Genomic DNA, 21,873 nt, shown 5'->3' with positions numbered 1-21,873 from the left:
TCACTTTGGGCCTAAGAGACTTGAGTGTAAATGTGCCTTTTCTACACTGTCTCTCTCTTTCCTTGTCTGCTGGCTAGATGTAGGGGATCCAGTCCTGTAACATGGTAAAACCACTGAGTCTCTAAATGACTGCATAGAACACACCAACCCCATGCCAAAGGACCTACATAGACTATGGTGTGAGTAAATAATAAGCCCTTATTGCTTCTTATATGTCACTAAGATTTAAAGGTTGTTTTTTCCGGCAGTTAGCCTGACCTGATGAAAAGACTACGCTAATACAATTGTGACCTTACAGGTGAGCCAGGTGACATCTCTGAGCCTCAGTGTCATCATCTAAAACTGGGGAATTAACTAAAATGAGCTCTAACATCTCTTTCATTTTTAATATTTTATGATTCTAATATTTTATGATTTGATGATTCTAACATCTTTCATTTTTAATGTTTTGTGATTCTTAGGAATGTATAAGTCCTAAGTTAGGTAAAAACAATTCTAAGTACAAAGAGAATAAGATGCTCCATGTTACTCAGCAGTATTTAGAGCACAGCTGGGATACAGAAGAGCACAGCACAGTCCTGTCCTTTATACCGAAAGGTGAATCTAGGGAAACAAAATTAAAGCACAGGATGACACAGTGAGCAAAGCAAGACAGATTACAAATCTACTCTCTGCCTGAAGTCAAAATCTGATAAGAGCAGATTCCAGTAAGTTCTTTACATGCCCTAATGACAAGTCAGTTCCTCTAGAGATAAAATAAACAATGGAAGTAGACTACTGGACTTACATGTGACAGACAAATATGAAACAGACTATGATAGCAACTCGGAACTGACTTCCAAATAACAAGAAGTGATTCATGATATGGAACTGAGTATAATTTTGAGAGAAAGTAATCAAGTTCAAAATAAAGGGAATAAATGGTGAGTATAGAACCAGTGTCTTTAATCAGTGAATTCTGAGTTCTTACGTTAGCCCTTATTTTTAATGAGAAAAATGGCTGCCTACAATACAATTTTCCAGACTTTTAAATGAATGCAGATATTATTAGTCACAGAAATTCCTGTATATTTTTAAGGGATAAGTAGATAGATGGTAGATACATAGATAGAAAGAATATGATAGATTATATGATATAGTAACACGATATACGAAAATAACATAATTGTGCTTGTATTACTAAGACAAATGCCATTTTAACAAAATTTCTTACCAAATCTTTCTCCTTGCCATTTTAGCATCTATTTTGTCATTTAAACCAGAAAGAATGGTTGAAGATACAAATAAATTGCTTCTAGAAATACCTGACGGAGCAAAAACTGAAATTGAGTTTGAAGAAGGAAAGTAATAGCTAATTTTCTTCCTCAGAGCTGGTACCAAAACAGTATAGATCCTGTGGGAAAGGTAATCAGAATTGCAAAGAAGAGTGATCATAGATAGTTTACTGAAGTGCCTCCCAGCTTAGGCTGCCAGCTCAGTGTGAGAAGAGATATTGATTTTAGGCTAACACACAAGCACAAAAAGATAAAGGATGTTAGAATATATTTTTATCTAGAGAAAAATAAATATTCTCAGCAAACATTTGCTGAGTAGCTACCACTAGCCTTTGGGTTTTTTTGACACTCTCCCAAGACAGACAGAGTGGATATAATGAATTACTCCCTGGCCACTGTGGGGGTAACAATACACACACCACCTCCCATCATGCTCCCTTCCAATTCATTCACCACCCTGCAACAAGAGTAGTTTTTCTAAAACCTGTCACTCGTCTGTTGAATATCTTTCAGTGGCTTTCCTGAGAACAATATCCAAAAGGCTTTACATAGCAGATGAAACCCTTCACCATCATAGTCCTCTTGACTCAATCCACCCTCATTTCCACTATTCAGCGTATTGTACCTACTTCTTTCTGTTCCACAAACATGTTGTTTGTTATTTCAGGTCTTCGGAGAAGCAGACCCAAGAGGACAGTATATGTAGTAGATACTTAAGAGGTTTATTGGGAAAAACACCTATGTAGTATATGATTGAGGAAGCAGGAGTAGGCAAGGAGAATTCAGACTGCCAGGCTGGTCTGAGAAGTTTTAAAGAATGGGGAGAGGTAAAAGAATGGATTACAAGAATTTCAGGCAACAGGATAAATCTAAGAAAGTCTCAGCCAGGCTGATGGGGAGTCCTCAAGGCAAAATTGGGCATTAGAGGAGGCCCACATCCCTCAGGGATAAGCCTACACCAGTAGTCCCACCGAACTCAGTGGCTGACTAGGAGAAGCCCAGAGGACATGCAGACTTGATGCAAACTCAGCTGTGATTCAGAGATGGGGCGGCAGAACCATCAGTCAACTATGCTCCCCTCCCAGTAGGACATTTGACTGGTGCACTGACATGGTCACCAGAGTCAATAGATCTCCTTCCCCACACAGGTTTGAGGAGCTGCTCCCTTATGGTTCCCATGGACCTCCCCCCCCTTCCTGAGAGACAGAAAAGGAGGTTAGAGGTGATTTACATCTGTCATCACTGCAGTTGACCTCAGAACCACACAGACACTCATTGCTCTCCTTCTCCATCTATTTTATATTTTCCTCACCCTTAGCTACCTTGCCTGGTGGCAGGGGGAGCCTTCAGACCATGATGTACCTCTGGTATCTGTGAAAAGGATAGGAAGGATTAGGGACAAAATTCTCAGACTGCAGTGCAAAGCCAAGAAAGTCTCAACCAGGCCATTGGGAAGTCCTTAAGCAAAAGTTGCCCACAAGAGGAGCCATGCATCCCATGGGAATGACTGCATCAGTAGTCCCACTGTGCTCAGTCATTAACTGGGAGCAGTTTGAGGAAGTGTGGCGTAGGTGTAAAAACAGTGCTGGATCCGTAAGGAGAAGAGCTGAGGATTCAGTAAACTCTGCTCCCCACAGCAGGACATATGAGCAGGGCATTCTCATGGCTACCTTATCCCATTCACAAAAATCAGAGATCTCACTCAACACCAAGCATCACTAACTGCAAGGACACAAGTTCATCACAAGGTACAAGTAAAGCAGGGAGAGATGTAGGACCTTCAATGTAGCTTCTCATGTTCTTTCTTCAACATTAGGTTGTGCTCTGAACCAGATTCAATATCTCTAAACTGTGGGTGTAATCATTTCATTTATAGGTCTGGGGCTTTTCCTTTCTTTCTCCCAAACTATTCAATGTGCTTGACATGCATATTCCCTTCCTTAGTCTAACCACCACCTCCTCTGGTTTCAACTTAAACCTCAGTTCTCTCTAGACTCTTCAAACTATGTTACTCATTTTTGTTATATGCTGCACTAGCCATATGATATTTCCTCTACTGTATGGATCACATAATCTTTTATAATAACTGTTTGTTGTGTCTTCTTTGCAGATTATAAAGAGGAAGGGAAAAGGAGAGGAAAAGAGACTGTATCTTTCCTGTTTACTGTCATATACCCAGTGATTAGCACATTACTGGCATATGGTTAGGACTTAGTAAATATTTACTGAATGAATGATGAACTAAGTTTGATGGCAGGCATAGAGGAATGAGTCATTGCTTATACCTGGGAGGAAAATGGGAATCAGTATTCACCAAGGCACTTAAAATACTAAGACTGAGTTGTGACTAGTGGTTGGCTCTCACTCACTCCAGATATGACTTCCTACCTGGCCCTCTCTGACATCCTTTGACAATGGCAGACACCTAGACAGAATGAACATAGGCGGGGGACAGGTCTATTTCCTTTTCTAAAGAAGTGGAATCTTTAAAAGCCTTAAATTCTGGAAAGCGAATTACAATTTTAGAGGTGATATTTTTGTATTTCTAAGAATTCAGATCAAGATAAAGGAAAAACTACCAATGAGAATGTGAGGATTATCTAGTAACCCTTTTTGTCTTTCCTTCACAGAAGCATTCAGTAAATGAATGATTTTGGTCAGGGGAGTTTTTTTATTGCTTCCCATTCTCTCTGCTGAGAGTTTTTTCATCAAAATAACCACTCACCATGAAATCATAATAGCCAGTGCCTAATCTTTCCAAAGTTAGATTTATGGATCCTATCATGATCATTTAGGGATATTACTTACCTAAGCAAAACAGGAAACAAATAGACTTCCCAGGGATGTGTGACTCTGATAAGGTACAACCTATAAAATCCCAGTTGAGAAGCCATTACAAAAACCAAGTTGTTTCCTGATTTATCAGTGTATACATCACGGCAGAAATCCTTCTGATTTCAGACTCTTAAAATTAATCGCCATAATCCCCAATCCCAGTTCACATCTGGCTCATTGGGAGGAAAAGAAACACACTCAGGGCACTCTCATGGGTGAAAGAGTTCTAGAAATACAGAGATGAAGAAGCTCTCATAACTCCATCCCTTTGCTACATCCTTGGTTTCTTCTTTCTCATTTCAAGCCTCCTCAGACTATGCTTGCCTACCTGCTTGCCTGTAAGTCACACATGGCAAAGGAGATGTGACCCCAGAAGCCCAACTCAAAGCAGACGTAGGCATAAGTGAAAGTGATGGTCATCTGCATGAAGAGAGACCCAAGGAAAAGCTCCCATATTCCAGAAATTCTCTCACTGACATTTGTACTAAAGCTGGAAATTTTTATCCTCAAGATTTCCTTCTAAAAGAAGAAGGCCTTATCAGAAACCAAGGTCTTGGATGGCAATAGGACTCATCTGTGGCCAATTTCCCTTACTTCCAAAAAAACCTCCCTAACAGAATACTCCCCTACTAAGATATGCTCCATTGACTTCAGCTAAGGAACAGAGTTTATCTGGATCAGCAAGTTAGAGGAAGACGGTCATTGCTAGATCAACGTCTCTGTGATAGCAGAACTTCCCGCCTAAGGAATAGGTATCATTATCACATTTACAATGGTAAAGAAACAGCCAACAACAAGCCAATGTAGAAATACCCACAGTGTTAAATGCCTCACTTAAACACATCTCTGAGGGGCTGCATTTCATATCCAGTGTGTAATTTCTAGTTGCTCCACCTGGAGAGCTCTCACTCCCTCTTTTCAAACAGCCAATTCCTTCCCACCCTTCACGTCTTAGCACAGCTGTCACTTTCTCAGGGAAGCCTTCCCTGGCCACCTGATTTAAAGTTGGTCATCTTTCTTTATTTCCTCTCACAACACCCTATTCTTTTTCTTCATCACAGTTTGTAAGTATATTCTCACTCTTTTGTTTGCTTATATTCTGTCTGGTTCTTGTGCTAGAATGTAAACTCCCTAAGGACAGAGGTCGTCCCTCAGCACCTAGCAGAATAGTTTTGTACATAACAAATGCTCGATAAATATTGCCCAAATGAATGATGAGTAAAGTTGCATCTGTAACCCAAATTACATAATTATTACCACTTTGCATACTGCCTCCTCGTAAATGTGAGGTCGAATTCCATTTGAAGCCTGAAGCCTCTTTCAATAAGACTTCTTCCGGCAGAGCTGAAGGTGATGGCACAATGTACTCTCACAGCGCAGAGATGGGGGCTGCTCATCCCCATTGTGCTCCACAATCCCTGGGATCAACCCTGGCAACCTACGTGGGGCCTTCTCCAGGTCATACTTCTTCGTACATCAAAACCTCCCAACACCACCTTTGAGGTTCAAACCATCTGATTCTAGTATCTATTAAGTTTTTGGATATATATTCATTCATGTTATTCTGAGAGTATGCGCAAGATTTCTGGAGCAGAATTATTATTACTTAGAGCAATAACCACATCAGTTCTCCTCTGCTTCAATTCTTTGCTCCTGGGACTATGCAGTGAGAACCACCCACGTACCAGGATCTGTACTGTAGGCAAGGAACCCAAAACATGTGAATCTGGGAGCCTATCTATAGGAGAGCAGTTGTGCCCCCTCCCTTCCCGAGAGAAAACTTTCCTCCCTAATGTCAATAAATTCTCCTTGGGAAGAGAAGAAAAGGATCCTGAAACTGATCCTTTGGAATGTAAATAAATGTCTCCAGAAGCAAGCCAAGCATCAAGTTCACAATCCCTGAAATGTCTCTGTGGTCCTGGGTTTTATTTCTACTCTGAAAAGTAAACACTTACCTCAGGGGAGATAACCTCTCAGGACAGCCTCTTCTGATCTAACCAACCCTTAAATACCAGGACTTGTCCTTCAACCCAGAACTCAGGTTTCTTTGCTCAGAAATACCTAATCATATGGAAACATAAATGCTTTCTTTACAGCCTCGCACCACCTTCTGGTCTTCCTCAAGCTGCCCTCTCCCCATTTCCTGATCATCCCTTCACTTTGCTGAGCAACTTTACATATTGACCCATGTACCTCCACTAAATTCTGCCTTCGTCCTGGAGAATTCTAAGACCCACGTGGACACATGTTTGGGAGGTGAGGAAGCCTGATAATCAAACAAAACTGTGGTAAGCAGTATGAAGGTACTATCAGTCAAGATCAAGTCTGGAAAACAGGAGCCACTCTGTCCATTCCAAGTACGGAGGATTGAATCAGGAATTAGAGGTAGCTCAAAGAGCTGGGGGAGTGAAGCAGAATTCATTGCTAAAAGCTTGAGCCTATAATGTGGAATTTAATGTGTTAAAGAAGCTCACTAAGAAGTTACCTCATCTTCATCTGTCTTAAGCACCTCCTCAGGGGAAAATGGCCTCTCCTCTTCCACTTTCCAGCTCCCTCTCATTGGCAGACTCCAACCTAGGTTCAGGGTTAGAAGAGGGAAGAGAAAGATTTTAAGAAATCCAGTTGTCTGCCTTGAAAAAAAATAAATAAATCATACAAAGGATTTGGAGCTGATTCCAAGTTGACAACAGGCAATCCCGCACAATGGGCAAAGTCGCTGATCCTCCCTGTTTGTTCTCTCATCCCAAAGCATTTACAATGGAGAGCATCTTCTCCAAAAGCTTTTTCTTCATCTCAAGAGATGGCCGCAGGGAGCTATTTCCTGAAGAGAATTCCTTTCATTGCATATTACAGTGTAATTCCTGATAATTCCAATAAGGAAGTCCTCAGCTTTCTTTTCAGCAAAGATAAACACTGATATATGATGATACACCTAAGCCACCTTTTAAATACTAAATTAAAATGTTGAATATAAATTCATAAATGGAATATAGTGGCTGCTGAATACATGTAAAAGTGATTCCTGTATCACTATATTCTTAGGTACCCCATTCTAGACCATTTTCATTTAAGGAACAGTTTCCATTAGTATCATAAAATTTAAACCATGAATACCAAACCTTTGATGTCTCAGGTTTTCATGATTGAAAAATTCTGTGCTTTTTCTGCCACAATGAATAAAAATGAAAAAGTAAAATGATTGAATGAGTGGTGACATGAAATTTCTTTTAACTCAGCATGAACCCACAGGAACCAAAAAACATAAAAAGTTCATTGGTTTTTAAAAAGGAATTGAACTCATTAAAGGGAAACTTAAAAAGTCTTCCCAACTTGAAATTAACCTTATAGATCTTGCAAGATAGAAACGCACCAATATGGACTGCTCTATAAACTGAATATTAACTACTTGAGATGTGTTTAAAATCAAAGTATTCCATAAAAACATAAGCAGTATTTTGCTATTGTCTAGCACTTACTGAACAACTGCTGAGTAAAATGCTAAGAAAAAATTAAGAATGTGCCCTAAAAGCAGAGAGTAGACAGTAGAAATATAGATGTTCCACAGAATATGACAGAACAGTAAACAACTACCAGACAACCTTATAAAATCAGAAGCCAAAAACTAAAGCTAAAGAGATAATCTGATCTGCCAAGAGCTCTGTGATTTCTCTTCCACTACATTCAGTTGACCACAAAAAGGAATGTCAGAATTACCCGTGTACAAACCTTATCTACTTACTGCCCCTCAAACAGATCTCACAACAACTGGAACTCTTTCCTGCACTTCTATACCCTCCTCTGGTCCTCTTTAGAGTGTTCCTTTTGTGAATGAGAACATTTATTTTATCAGCAGAAGCATCCATTAAATATATCATATACCAAGCTCTATGCTAGGTGTGAGAGGTACAAGTCAAAAAAAAAACCAGTGTTACTTCACAAGGCAGAAGAGAATAGAAAACCCAAAGTATTGCCTGTCCAGAATGCTGCCTTTCTTCTGGGCATAGTAACTTCCCACCAACATGTGAATAATGCTACTGCCTTTACTCTACCACATGGTTCCAGTGGATTCTGCCATGTTCTGCTTGATCTCATACCCCCTCAGCACAACTGACTGCTCCAGAATGGGCACCTGACCCAACCCAAGCCAACCAAAGCTGTTGTCTCTGACTGCTCTAATTGAAACTAAGAAAGTCAGTCCCTTTCTGAGAATAGAAGTTATAAAGTATATTGCTCTCAAGCTATCAGTAGATATGTTCCCACCATGTTCAAGATAGGTAGTTAGAAAAAATAAAAGTAACAGCAGTGAAATTGGAAAAAAAAAAAAACTAGGCAGAGAGGAAAGCATCATCTTGTGAAACCTCAACATTTTTTAGGTGGCTGGAGTGCGTATGTGTGCGTGTGTGTAGGAAAGTGTAGAAGAATGGAAGAGTAAAAATAGGATGGGAGTTGGATATTAAAGTTCTTATAAGCTAGGCTAGTTATTTCCTTTATCTTTATAAAAATCAAAGGAGGTACTGAATGATTTTAATCAGAGATTCCCACAGCTTTTAATTTAACAAAGCCCAAACTCTTCAATTTAGCTCTGGAAGTAAAATCTCCTACGACTAACCAAGTGGTTTCTGATATCCCTTTATCCCTTCTCCCCAGGTACTAAGAGCTACTTCATAGCCTAGTTCAGAAATAGATAAAAATCTGTTTTCTTAAACCCTAAACACAGAAGTTTAAATGAGAACCTTTGAAGAGAATGTATTTTATTCTAAGGCAGAATAAAAAAGAATTCAATATGAAGAATAGAAAGAACACAATTGTGGCCAGTCGGGCTTGTCACTTGCAGGTTTCAGATATTTCCTTAGGAGGCTCACAGGTTATAGTCTACTACACACACACCATCTAAGATACCTGCATGGAAGACCCAAGCATTGACAATATGTCCAGCTCCAGTTCTGTTTCTATAAAAGAAGTACAACCCACTACTCCTAGTAGAGTCTCAACACCAAAACAAGTAAACAGATTCCCATTATGCTGTCTATGGAGGCATTCCATTTTTGTTTATTTGTTTCTAATTCGAGAGTTATATTTCTTCCTTGTGTGACTAACATTAGTAAAATACTAGCCTTCAACATAAAGTGGGAATATTTTAACATACGTGGATAGAGAGCTTAATGACTATTTTACATATTTAACAAAACGTATTCGCATGTAATAACAGGTCCCTAGTTCTTGGAGCAATAATACTGGAAATGGGGGGGAGTGGGCTTTAGGTGTGAAATGGTAAAGACCTAATTCATGATGATGGGCATCTAGTCTCATGAATGATGAAGCTGAAGATCAAAGACACATTTGAGACATATTTAAGGGCTATACATAGCAGAACTTGATAATAAGTGAAATGAAAATGAGAAAAGAGTCTGGAATGACTTGAAAATTTTGGTTTAAAAAATAAATTGATAACTAGACAGATAATGGACCTATTAGCTAACACAAAAGAAAGAAGAAGCAAGCAGATTTGGAAAAGAAAATGATGAGTTCAATTTTGGACATGTTTTATTCAAGTCACTGGTAAAAACCCACAAGTTTTTACCGAAATATTTGGTAAGTAGTTGGAATATGAATCAGGAATAAGAACTGCATGAGAACTACAGCAATAAAGCTAATCAATAAAAATTACCAGGAACACAAAGGTAGTCCAACAAAATTAGGTTAACTTGCCGCAACAATGAAGAACACACACCATGAGAAATCTTGACCATCTAGGTCAGAAGGAATAAGAAGGAGTTTTTTGTAGGGTTGGGGCTTGTTCCTAACAGTCTTTGAGGGAGGACTAGGAGAAAAGGGAATGTGCTTTGGAAGTGGAAGCAGTCATGAAGCGAGCACAGTAGTAATTTTGTACATCTCAGTAGTCTTTGTTGGGAAGGCAGAATAAACAGAGAAAGGTTTGGGGGTCACTGGTCAAGAAACTGTAATCACCCAAGAGAAAGGATTGTTACTGCATTTGATAGATACAGTGTGACCTTGGGAAAAATAATATTCTTTGTGGATTTTGCAGTTAGTTCTACAAATGTGTCCACTGTCACAGTCTGTTTATTAGCAGTGCTCATATTTACTTATTCAAACCTAGACATACGTTTAGTTTTCTAGCTCTGGGCAGACTTTTACTAACTCAGTATATGTTGCTGTCATCAGCTCATAGCTGGCAAATCATGGAAATAGAGTAGGTGTCCAATAATAGTACTAAAATGAAACTTTTTGATCCTTTTTCTCTCACTTAATCCCAACCCCAGTCTTTCATATAGCAACTGGTGTTTTCTTGAGCACAGGGAAAGTTCTATGCAAACACAGTTTCAACCTACCCACCCACGATTCTTTTTCTAGGTCAGTAAGTTATTCCTGTAGAGAAATTCTGGGGCTAAAAAGCAGTAAAAAAAAAATTTAAAACTAGAACCTAAAAAGAACCTAAAGTGATGAGGTAGAGAAGTAGAAGACAATGTGAGTACAAAGGGAGAATGATTTAAGGAGGGAGTAGCCAGCAGAAACAGATGCTGATAAAATAAAAGCAAAATAATACCCACTGAATGGATCACTTAGGAACTACCATTTGAAATGATGGAGACCAAAGCTAGATTTCCATGAAAGTGAGGAAGACTGCAAATGTAGACCACGCTCTCAAGTGTGATGCTGTGATGAGAAAGAGCATTGGCTAGCAGTAGATATAAGGTCAGGGGAAAAATTTGAGTTTGTATCTGTAGACAAAAGAGAGTTGAACATTTTTACCTGTTGAGTGGAGTAACAGAGAAGAGGGTGAAGACTCAGGGGAAAGAAAACAATGAATGGTGCAAGATCTATAGGAGATGGGAGGGAGGGGATCAGTGCACAGATGAAAGGCACACATCTGTTCAGACCCAAGGGAAGATGGGAAGGTGAGGTGTGCACAGAGTAGGTGGAGGGCAGTAATGCAAAAGAGTTTCCACCCGATAACCTCTATTTTTCCTGTGGAAGAACAGGTCAGGCAATCTGCTGACACTGAGGAATGTGGATTTGAAATAATCACTCAAGGATATGAGATTATCCATGATATTTTACATGTATTAAAACAACAACAATAGTTACAGTGCAGTAAATTTTATCCATTTATGGTTGCAATCTTTTTTCAATATCAGGATCTCCCCCAGATGCTTATACATTTAGTTTCCTTGTAGAAAACATTCTTGTCAAGAATAATTTTTAAAATTATTTTCATGTATGTATATACAAAGAGTAAATTTCTTAAAAAAAACACAAAATCCAATTAACAGTAGTTACTCTAGATGGTAGAAATCAGAAGATAGTCTCACTTTTCATTTTGTACAATTTAGTTTTATTTGAATTTCTTCTTATAACAAGAATTCATTATTTCTGTAATCTGAAAGAAAAACAGTGAGTTTTAATCTGAAATAAAAAGATTAACTTTTTCAATGTCTGGTTCTCTATTCAAGGATAAATGACTTTATGATTTCATGGCTCAGAGTGGGGAAGCATCTCCCTCCTATGCCTCAAGATGGCCTAAGAGATGAAGAATCTCTGTCCACTAGAAATTATATTCACCTGTGACAGAGACCCGACAACTGTTCTCACATGCAAATAAATAAAGAGGAAGGCATCCTCGGGACAATATGGTGGCTTTGTGATGTCATCAGTGTCCCAGCCTCTTATCTTTTTCTCCACAATCCTTAGCTTAGCATATGTCTTTAACCTCGAGGTATCACCACATTTATAAATTGGCCACAACAGCTCCAGCGACCACGACTTCATTTCAGATAGGAAGAGGGAAGGGCAAAAGGACCTTGCAGACTAAGTTAGTCTGCTTTTTAAGATACTTTCCATGAAGCCCTCAACTCAGCAACTTCCATCTGTACCCATTGGATAGAATTAGTCACATGTCTACCCTTAACTACAAAGGAGGCTGGGTAAGGCAGTTTTCAGATGGGGTGTTGCCTCAAAGAATAAATTCTTTTTAGTGAGGATAAAAAAAGCAGTCAGTATTGAGTAGGACACTAGCAGTCTCCATAGTTATCTGAACCTTGAGATGAAAAATCTTTGAGTCAACTTTCTATAATGTTTTTTAGCTTAACCTGTAATTAAGTTGGTATTTCTCAGATTTCCCACCTATGCTCTGGGTTGTACAGCCTCAACGCCTCCATAATATTTCTAGGCTGGAAACATACTAGACGGTTGCAATACCCCAGGCCCTGGCTCCAGCAGTCTCTCTCACCTCACCAGGCTCCCTCTTCCTGCTCACAGACAAGCAGGAGTGCTGTGGTATACAGCTGCCGTCTGGCCCAGGTATACCTTGGCTCAGCTTCCCGATTCTTTCCAATGGCTGCACAGCAAAAAGTCTTGTTCCTGTTTTGCCACCTGGTTTCCCTCCTTTTTAGTTCCAACTCCCAGGTATGTCTTTTTAAAATGATCTCCATCAAGAGTGACTGAAAATTCACATGAATGCTGGCTGTAGCTCATATAAAATGTGAACTAGAAGTTCAGGACAAATTTATTTTAAAAATCCATATATAGAAATGTTTCATAATGGGAATATTACTCTAAATGCAGGGTGGTGGTTAAAACAGATGGAGACAAAATACAGAAAGAAACAGAGAGGCAGATAAAAAAAACAGAAACTGATAGATTCTATATTGCACTTTAAGTATTCATGAAAAAAAATCTTTATCTGCCAAATATAATTTAGGGAGACATTGCAGGGGGGTGGCAAGTAGGAGCAAAATGCTCTCAAAAGTATTATGTCCTGTTAGAATGTCGGTTTTGCAAGAAGAGCAAACATGCCACTTGTATATTCTACGAAGGGCCATGAATTCTGGTGGAAACTTGATGAGTCCCAAGTGATGGCCCTTTATAACACAAATGGTAAATGTTGAAATGCTAACAAGAGAGCCAGACAGCATACTCAGAACCATAAATAAAGCCAAGCCTTTCCACTGGGCAAGTACAGAATAGAGGAGAGGAATTTACAGGAGAAAGAAAAAGAAACTGAATAGGAAAACAGAACCAGAAATAGACCCACAAACATATAGTCAATTTGTCAAAGAAACAAACAATGGAACAAAGATAGCCTTTTGGATACATGGTGCTGGAACAACTGCACATTCACATGCAAAAAAATAATGAAGCTAGGCACAGATTTCCTACCCACCACAAAAATTAACTTAAAATGGATCACAGACCTCCATGGAAAGCACAAAACCATAAATTTCCTAGAAGATAACACAGCAGAAAGCCTCGATAACCTTGAGCATGGACATGACATTTTAGATACAACACCAAAAGTACTATCCCTGAAAGATATAACTGATAAGCTAGACTTCATTAAAATTAAAAAATTCTCTATGAAAGACAATGTCCAAAGAATGAGAAGATAGGCCATAGATTGGAACAAAATATTTTCCAAAAAAACCCATATCTGATAAGGGACTGTTATGCAAAATATACAAATAACTCTTAAGCCCTGGCCAGGTGGCTCAGTTGGTTGGAGTGCTGTCCCGTGCACCAGAAAGGTTGTGGGTTTGATTCCCAGTCAGGGCCTGTATAGGAAGCAACCTATTGATGTTTCTCTCTCACATTAATGTTTCCACTCCCTCTCTCTTGGCATATCTCTAAAATTAATAAACAGATTCTCAGGTGAGGATTTTAAAAAACTCAAATATAAAAAAACACAACTATAACAAAACAACCCAATTAGAAAATGCACCATAGAGCTTCACAGACACCTGATCAAAGACACTAAGATGGCAAACAAGCGTATGTAAAGATGCTCCAGGAAGGGGCATCAGCAGCATGGTGGCCTGAGAAGACCTTCAGGTTCCTCCCCTCACAACTACTACAAGTCGGACAGCTATAATTCACCAAAAGATTCCTTCTCAACATACAAACACAACTGAAATATTAGCGTATTGAGACACCTGAAGGTGGGCCTATCTGAGCAGAGGGTTGGGGTGCAGCCCCCACTGGACAGACCAGACCAGACCATACTCAGCAATAAAGTCTTCATTTGGCAGATCCTGTGAAAGGGCTGGGGAAAAAATTTACATCTTAGCCCTGGCTGATGTGGCTCAGATTGTTGGAGCATTGTCCTATACCCAAAAGATTGAAGGTTCAATTCCCAGTCAGGGCACATACTTAGGTTGCAGGTTCAATCCCCAGCCTGGGCACGTATGGGAGGCAGGCAATCCATGCTTCTCTCTCACATTGATGTTTTTCTCTCCCTCTTTCTCTCGCTCTAAAAAGCAATGAAAAATGTCCTCATGTGAGGGGGGAAATCACATCCTAAGTGGTCTGTACTCACCACAGCTAAACCCATGAGGAAGAGCAGAACTGCAGACCTGGGAACCTGATTTCCTCCATCCACCCATCTTCCAGCCCATGGAGGCACAATCTGGTAGAGGCAGCTGGGTAAACTAAGAATGGCCTTTTGGCAGCTTTTGGCTATGGGAAGGCAGAGCCAGGAACACAAAGAAGACCAATAGCCTACCACTTCTGATCCACAGCAGTGATGCCCCTAGACTGGGTCATAAAGGGGATGTGCACCTCCTCAAGGAACTTGGGGGTTTTCCAAGGCCAAGGTAACACCACCCCCACAGAGATCCTGGAAGCCCCAGCAGTTCAGGTAAGAGAAAATAAAAATTTGCACTTCAGTGTCATCTACCAGAAAACCAAAGAAAGACCTCTACTATCAAACTAGTAAACACTGAAGTGTCAAATTCTTAAAACAGTTTTCATTCTCACAAATGCCTAGAGAAATAATCCATCAAGCACCATAAATAACAAGATAATTAAAAATGAAAAATTAAAAAAAATAAACTTAAAGACATGATGAATGTGATTTAAGTGACAGATAATTCAAGAATAAAGTTCAGAAAAACTGAGGTACAAGAGAACTTAGGATGGCAAAACAACAAACTCACAAATAAAATCAATGAACAAAAGAAGTATTCACCAAAGAGACTGAAACTATATATAAAAAATAATTCTGGAGCTTAAGAACTCAATAAAAGAGATGAAGAATGAACTAGATGGAAAACATAGGAAGTACAGCATTCCAGATGGAGGAAAAAATTAGTGTTATAGATGATACAAAAGAAGAAATCACTTAGGTGAAAGAAGAGACAAAATTAAGAGTAAAAAATAAATAAAAAAAGAATTCTTTGACACCATTAAAATAAGCAGTATAAGAATACTTTGTATGCCAGAAGAGCAGGAAAAGGGAACAGAGAGACTATTCAGACAAATAACCAATGAGAACTCCCTAAACCTATAAAAAGAACTAGACCCATGAACCAAAAAAAAACACAAACACCTAATTATCTCAGCTCAAAAAAAAATACCTTCTCCAAGGCATATTACACTAAAACTGTCAAAATTAATGACAAAGAAAGAATTCTCAAGGCAGTCAGGGAGGATAGTAACCAATAAAGGAAATCCCATTAGATTAACATCGAATTTTTTAGCAAAAACCCTACAAGCTAGGAGATAGTGGAATCAAGTATTCAAATTATTGAAAGAAAGAAATCACCAGACAAAAATAAGGTATCTAGTAAAGTCCTTTAGATATAAAGGAAAAATAAAAACATTACCAGACTGCCCTGGTGAAGAGGCTCAGTTGGTTGGAGCATCACCGAAAGGTGGTGGCCTGCATCCCCAGTCAGGGCACACACCTAGTTTCAGGTTCAATTCCTGGTCAGGGTGTACATAGAAAGCAACAGATCTATGTTTCTCTGTCACATCAATGTTTCTCTCTCACATAGGTGTTTCTCTCTTTTTCTCTCCCTCCTTCCCTCCCTCCTCCCTCCTCCCCTCCCTCCCCCCCTCTGTCTAAAACCAATAAACATATCCTTGGGTGAGGATCGTTTAAAGAAGACCTTACCAGACATATAGAAGCTAAAATAATTTACCACTAGAATACCTATATTACAGGTAATACTAGAGAGTGTTCTACCTGAAACAAAAAAGCAAAAAAACACAAAACTATGAGCAAGATGACTAACAGACAAACAGAAGCAGGAACTGCAACCCTTGTTCAGGGTATTGCAAACCTTGAAAAGGGTATTAAACACTTAAATATAAAGGTGAAAAAATATTTAAAAATTGTTTAAAGAAGACAATAGCTACTAAAATAAAGAAGAGGAATGATTTGAGACAAAAAATACAAAAGGGCAGAAGAGCTAAAGACTGAACTTGCACACGTGAATGGAGAGAAGATGCAATCATAAGAAAAAGGACTATTGTTATATACGAAATTTTTTGTGCATAAACCCAATGTCATCCACAAAAAAATCTAGGAATGAGACATATAATATAAAAAAAGATGGAACAGAAAAAAAATCATGGAATATCACCAACTGAAATAACAGAAACACAAGGGAAAAGAAACACTTGTCTACACAGAGCTATCAAAAACAAAAGATAAAATGGCTATAAAAATTTTCATATATCAATAATCACCTTAACATAAATGGGCTGAACTTACCAATTAAAAGGCACAGAGTAGAGGATCAGAAAACAAAACCCAACCATATGCTGCCATTAGGAAACATACTTCAGCTATAAATACAACACAGACTCAAAGTGAAGGGGTAGAAAATGATGCTCCAAGCAAATGGCAACCAGAGAAGAGCAAGTATAGCCTTACTTATACCTGAACAAAAGAGATTTCAAAATTTAAAAAGGTAACAAAAGACAAAGATGGACATTTTGTAATTATAAATGGTACAAAAGATCAAGAAGACATATTTTGGAGCACCAAAATATATAAGGAACTACTAACAGAACTGACAAAAACACAATTATAGTAGAGAACCTAAATAACCCACTTGCAGCTATGAATAGATCATGCAAACAGAAAATCAAAGAGAAAGTATTGGCCCTATATGACACATAAGACCCAATGGACATAGTCAATATTTACAGAGCTTTTCATCCTAAAACATGAGGTTACACGTTTTTCTGTAGTGCCCATGGAACAGTGTCAAGGCTAGACCATATGTTGGTACACTAGCCTCAACAAATTTAAGAAGATTGGAATCATACCAAACACATTCTCTAACCATTGTGCTTTAAAATTAGAAATCAACTGCAAAAAGTGGGAAAAGCCACAAATAGGTGGAGATTAAACAGCATGCTACTTAAACAATGACTGAGTCAAAGAAAAAAACAAGAGATCAAAAGAAACAGAGAAATGAGAAAGACAATACAACATATCACAATTTCTGAAATACAATAAAAGCAGTAGAGAAAAGTGTATATTACAGGCCTAACTCATGAAACAAAACAATCTCAAATAACCAACCTAATATTTCATCTTAAGAAACTAAAAAAATAAAAATGACAAAAAAACTAAAGTCAGTAGAAGGAAGAAAATAATAAAAATAAGAGCAGAATTAAAATAGAGTCGAAAAAGACAATAGAATAGAAAAATAAAGCAATAAACAGCTGGTTCATTAAAAAGATTAAGAAAAATGACAAAACTCCAGCTAGACTCAGTAAGGAAAAGACTCAAAACAAAATAGAAATGAAAGCCCTGGCTGGTGTAGCTCAGTGGATTGAGCACAGGCCCACGAACCAGAGGATTACGGTTCGATTCCCAGTCAGGGCACATGCCTGGGTTGCAAGCCAGTTCCCAGCAGGGCATGCATGAAGGCAACCATACATTGATGTTTCTCTCCCTTTCTCCTTCCCTTCTAAAGATAAATAAATTTTTTTTTAAATAGAAATGAAAGAGGAAAAACTGATAACAGACACCACAAAATATAAAAGACCACATAAGAATACTATGAGAGGCTATACACCACCAAAATTGATAACCTGGAAGAAATACACAAGATTTTAAATATATAATCTTCCTAGACTGAATCATGAAGAACTAGAAAATCTAAATAAACTGATCAATAAAAATGAAATTGAAACAGTCATCAAAAATTTCCCAAAAAGTAAAATCCAGGACTAGATGAGTAAATTCTACTAAATATTTGACAATTGAATACCTACACTTCTGAAATTCTTCAAAAAAAAAATCAATGAAGAGGCAATACTATCTAACTCATTATATGAGGCCAACATTATCCTGATACTAAAACTTGCCAAGGACAAGGCAAAAGAAAAAAAAAAGGAAATTAGATACCAATATCTCTGATGAATATAAACAAAAAAATCCTAAACAAAATACCAGCAAATCCAATACAGCAATACATTTAAAAAATAATAATATATCACAATCAAGTGGAGTTCATTCCAGGGGCACAAGAATAATTCAACATATGCAAATCAATCAATGCATTATGATGCAAAAGATTGCATTATGATGCAATCTTTTGGATTGATGTTTCAGGATTATTATGATGTAATCCTAGCAGAATTGCTGGGTCAAAAGCCACTTCCATTTTTAGTTTTCTGAGGAAATTCCATATTGTTTCCCACAGTGGCTGCACCGGTCTGCATTCCCACCAACAGTTCACTGGGGTTCCCTTTTCTCCACAACCTCACCAGTATTTGTTGTTTGTTGATTTAGTTATGATGGCCATTCTCATGGGTGTGAAGTGGTATCTCATCGTGGTTTTAATTTGCATCTCTCTGATGGCTAGTGATGCTGAGCATTCTTTCCTATGTCTCTGGGCCTTCTGTATGTCCTCCTTGGAGAAGTGTCTGTTCAAGTCCTTTCCCCATTTTTTAATTGGGTTGTCTGTCTTTCCTGGAGTGGAATCATGTGAGTTCTTTATACATTTTGGGGATCAAACCCTTGTCTGAGGCATCATTTTCAAATACATTTTCCCATATGGTTTGTTCCTTCTCATTTTGCTGATGTTTTCTTTAGCCATGCAGAAGCTTTTTATTTTGATGAGATCCCATTTGCTTATTCTTTCCTTCCTTTACGTTTTTTGCTCTAGGGGGGCATATCGGTGAAAATATTGCTGCATGGAATATCTAAGATTTTCCTGCCTATGTTCTCCTCTAGGACTTTCATGGTACCACAACTTATATTTAAGTCTTTTATCCCTCTTGAGTTTATTTTTCTGTATGGTGTAAATTGGTAGTCAAGTTTCATTTTTCTGCATGTAGCTGCCCAGATCTCCCAACACCATTTGTTGAAGAGGTTATATTTATTCCATTTTACATTTCTGTCCCCTTTGTCAAATGTCAATTGACCACAGAGACATGGGTTTATTTTTGGGCTCTCTATTCTGTTCCATCAATGTGTGTCTGTTCTTGTGCCAGTACCAGACTTTTTGATTACTGTGGCTTTGTAATACAGTTTGGTATCAGGTATTGTGATCCCTCCTACTTTTCTCAAAATTGCTGCAGCTATTCAGGGTTGTTTATAGTTCCATGTAAATTTTTGAAATCTTAGCTCTGCATCTGTGAAATATGTGATTGGTATTTTAATAGGGATTGTGTTGAATGTATAAATTGCTTTGGGTAGTATGGACATTTTGATGATGTTAATTCTTCCAATCCATGAACATAGTATATGCTTCCATTTGTTTGTGTCTTTCTTAATTCCTTTCTTCAGTGTTGTGTAGTTTTCTGAATACAGGTCTCTTACCTGCTTGGTTAGGTTTATTCCTAGGTACTTTATTTTTCTTATTGCTAAAGCAAATAGAATTTCTTTTCCTGATTTCTGTTTCTGATATTTCATTGTTGGTGTACAAACATGCCTTCAATTTCTGAAAATTGACTTTGTATCCCACCGTTTTGCCAAATTCATTTATTAGGTCAAGTAGTGTTTTGGCAGAGTCTATAAGATTTTTCCATGTACACTATCAGGAGATGACCCAATTCTTTACACAGCAACATTAAAGACTCTTGCAAAAAGCTATTAGAAACAATAAACAAACAATAAAGTTGAAGAATACAAAATTGATATACAAAAATCCATTGCATTCCTACATACTAATAATAAAATTTCAGAAAAAAAATTCTTTTTGCTAAAGAATTTTTAGCACTAAAAAATTAAGTATCCAGGAATAAATTTAACAAGGGATGTGAAGGACTTTCACACCAAAAACTATAAGACATTATTTTAAAAATTAAAGAAGACACAAAGAAATGGAAAAATATCCTATGTTCATGGGTTTGAAGAATCATCATAGTTCAAATGGCCATATTACCCAAAGCAATATGTAGACTTAATGCAATCTCCAACAAAATCTCGATGGCATCTTTTTAAAGAAATAGAACCAAAAAATCATCAAAATTCTATGAAACTACAAAAAAAAAAAAAACCCCGTAAATGACCAAAGTAATCCAGAAAAAAAAAAAAAGAACAAAGCTGGGGATATCACACTCCCTGGCTTCAAATTATACTACAAAGCTACAATAATCAAAACAGTATTGTATTAATAGAAAATCAGGCACACAGACCAATGGAACAAAACTGAAGTCCTAGAAATATACCCACATGTATATGAAAAAATAATTTTCCTTTTGTTTTCAACTATAGTTTATATTTAATACTATTTTGCACCAGTTTCAGGTGCACAGCTTAGTGGTCAATCAGACAATCATATACTCTACAAAGTGTTCCCTCTGCTGTTCCAAGCACCCACCTGGCATCGTATGTAGTCACCATAGTATTATTGATTATATTCTTCAAGCTGTGCTTTACATCCCCTTATCTATTATGCAACTGCCCATTTGTACTTCCGAATCCCTTCACCTTTTTCTTCCACTTCACCAACCCCTCTTCCTCTAGCTACCATCAGTCTATTCTCTGTATTTATGACTCCATTTCAGATATGTGTCTTTGATTATTCTCTTTAGATTCCACATATAAGTGAAATCATGTGGTATTAGTCTTTCTCTGGCTGACTTATTTCATTAAGCATAAAATACTGTAAGTCCATCCATGCTGTTACAAATGGTAAGATCTCATTTTTATGGCCATGTAATATTCCATTGTATATATGTAGCATAGCTTTTCTTATCTACTCATCTATCGGTGGGTACTTGGATTGCTTCCACACCTTTGCTATTGTAAATAACTCTGTAAATAACATAGGAGTGCACATATTCTATCTATTGTTTCAGGGATTTTTGGTTACTCAAAAGTGGAATTGCTGGGTGATACAGCAGTTACATTTTAAGTTTTAGAGTATAAGAAAACTCCATATTGTTTTCTGTAGTGGTTGCACCAGTCTGCTTTCTGACACAATGCACAAGGTTTCTACAGGCAACTAATTATCAACAGAGGAGTCAAAAATATGCAATGAAGAAGAGAAATCCTCTTCAATCAGTAGTGCTAAAAAAAATTTTAAAACCACATGCAAAAAAAATGAAACTAAACTACTATTTGATACTGTACATAAAAATGAACTCAAAATGGATCAAAGACCTAAATATAAGACCTGAAACAATACCATGCGTAAAAGAAAACATACAGACTAATCTTAAGGATCTTACTTTTAGAGAGAATTTTGTGAATTTAAACTCAAAAGTAAGAAAATTTAAAGCAAAAATAAATGGTACTGTATCACATTAAAAAGCTTCTGCACATCTAAAGAAACCATCAACAAAAAAAAGGAAACCAATCAAATGGGGAAAATATTTGCAAATAAAATCTCCAATAAAAGGTTAGTATCCAACTATATAAATAATTCATGCAATGGAACAAAAACAAAATAATAATAATCCTATTTAAAAATGGGCAGGGCAGAAACTTCTGCTCTGAACAGAAACTTCTGCTCTGAAGAAGACGTACGAATGGCTCAATTTCACTAGCCATAAGCAA

This window comes from Artibeus jamaicensis, unplaced genomic scaffold, assembly GCF_021234435.1.
Source record: "Artibeus jamaicensis isolate MK-2021 breed Jamaican fruit bat unplaced genomic scaffold, CSHL_Jam_final contig_332, whole genome shotgun sequence".
Lineage (NCBI taxonomy): Eukaryota > Metazoa > Chordata > Mammalia > Chiroptera > Phyllostomidae > Artibeus > Artibeus jamaicensis.
Note: the sequence above shows the minus strand (reverse complement) of the source record.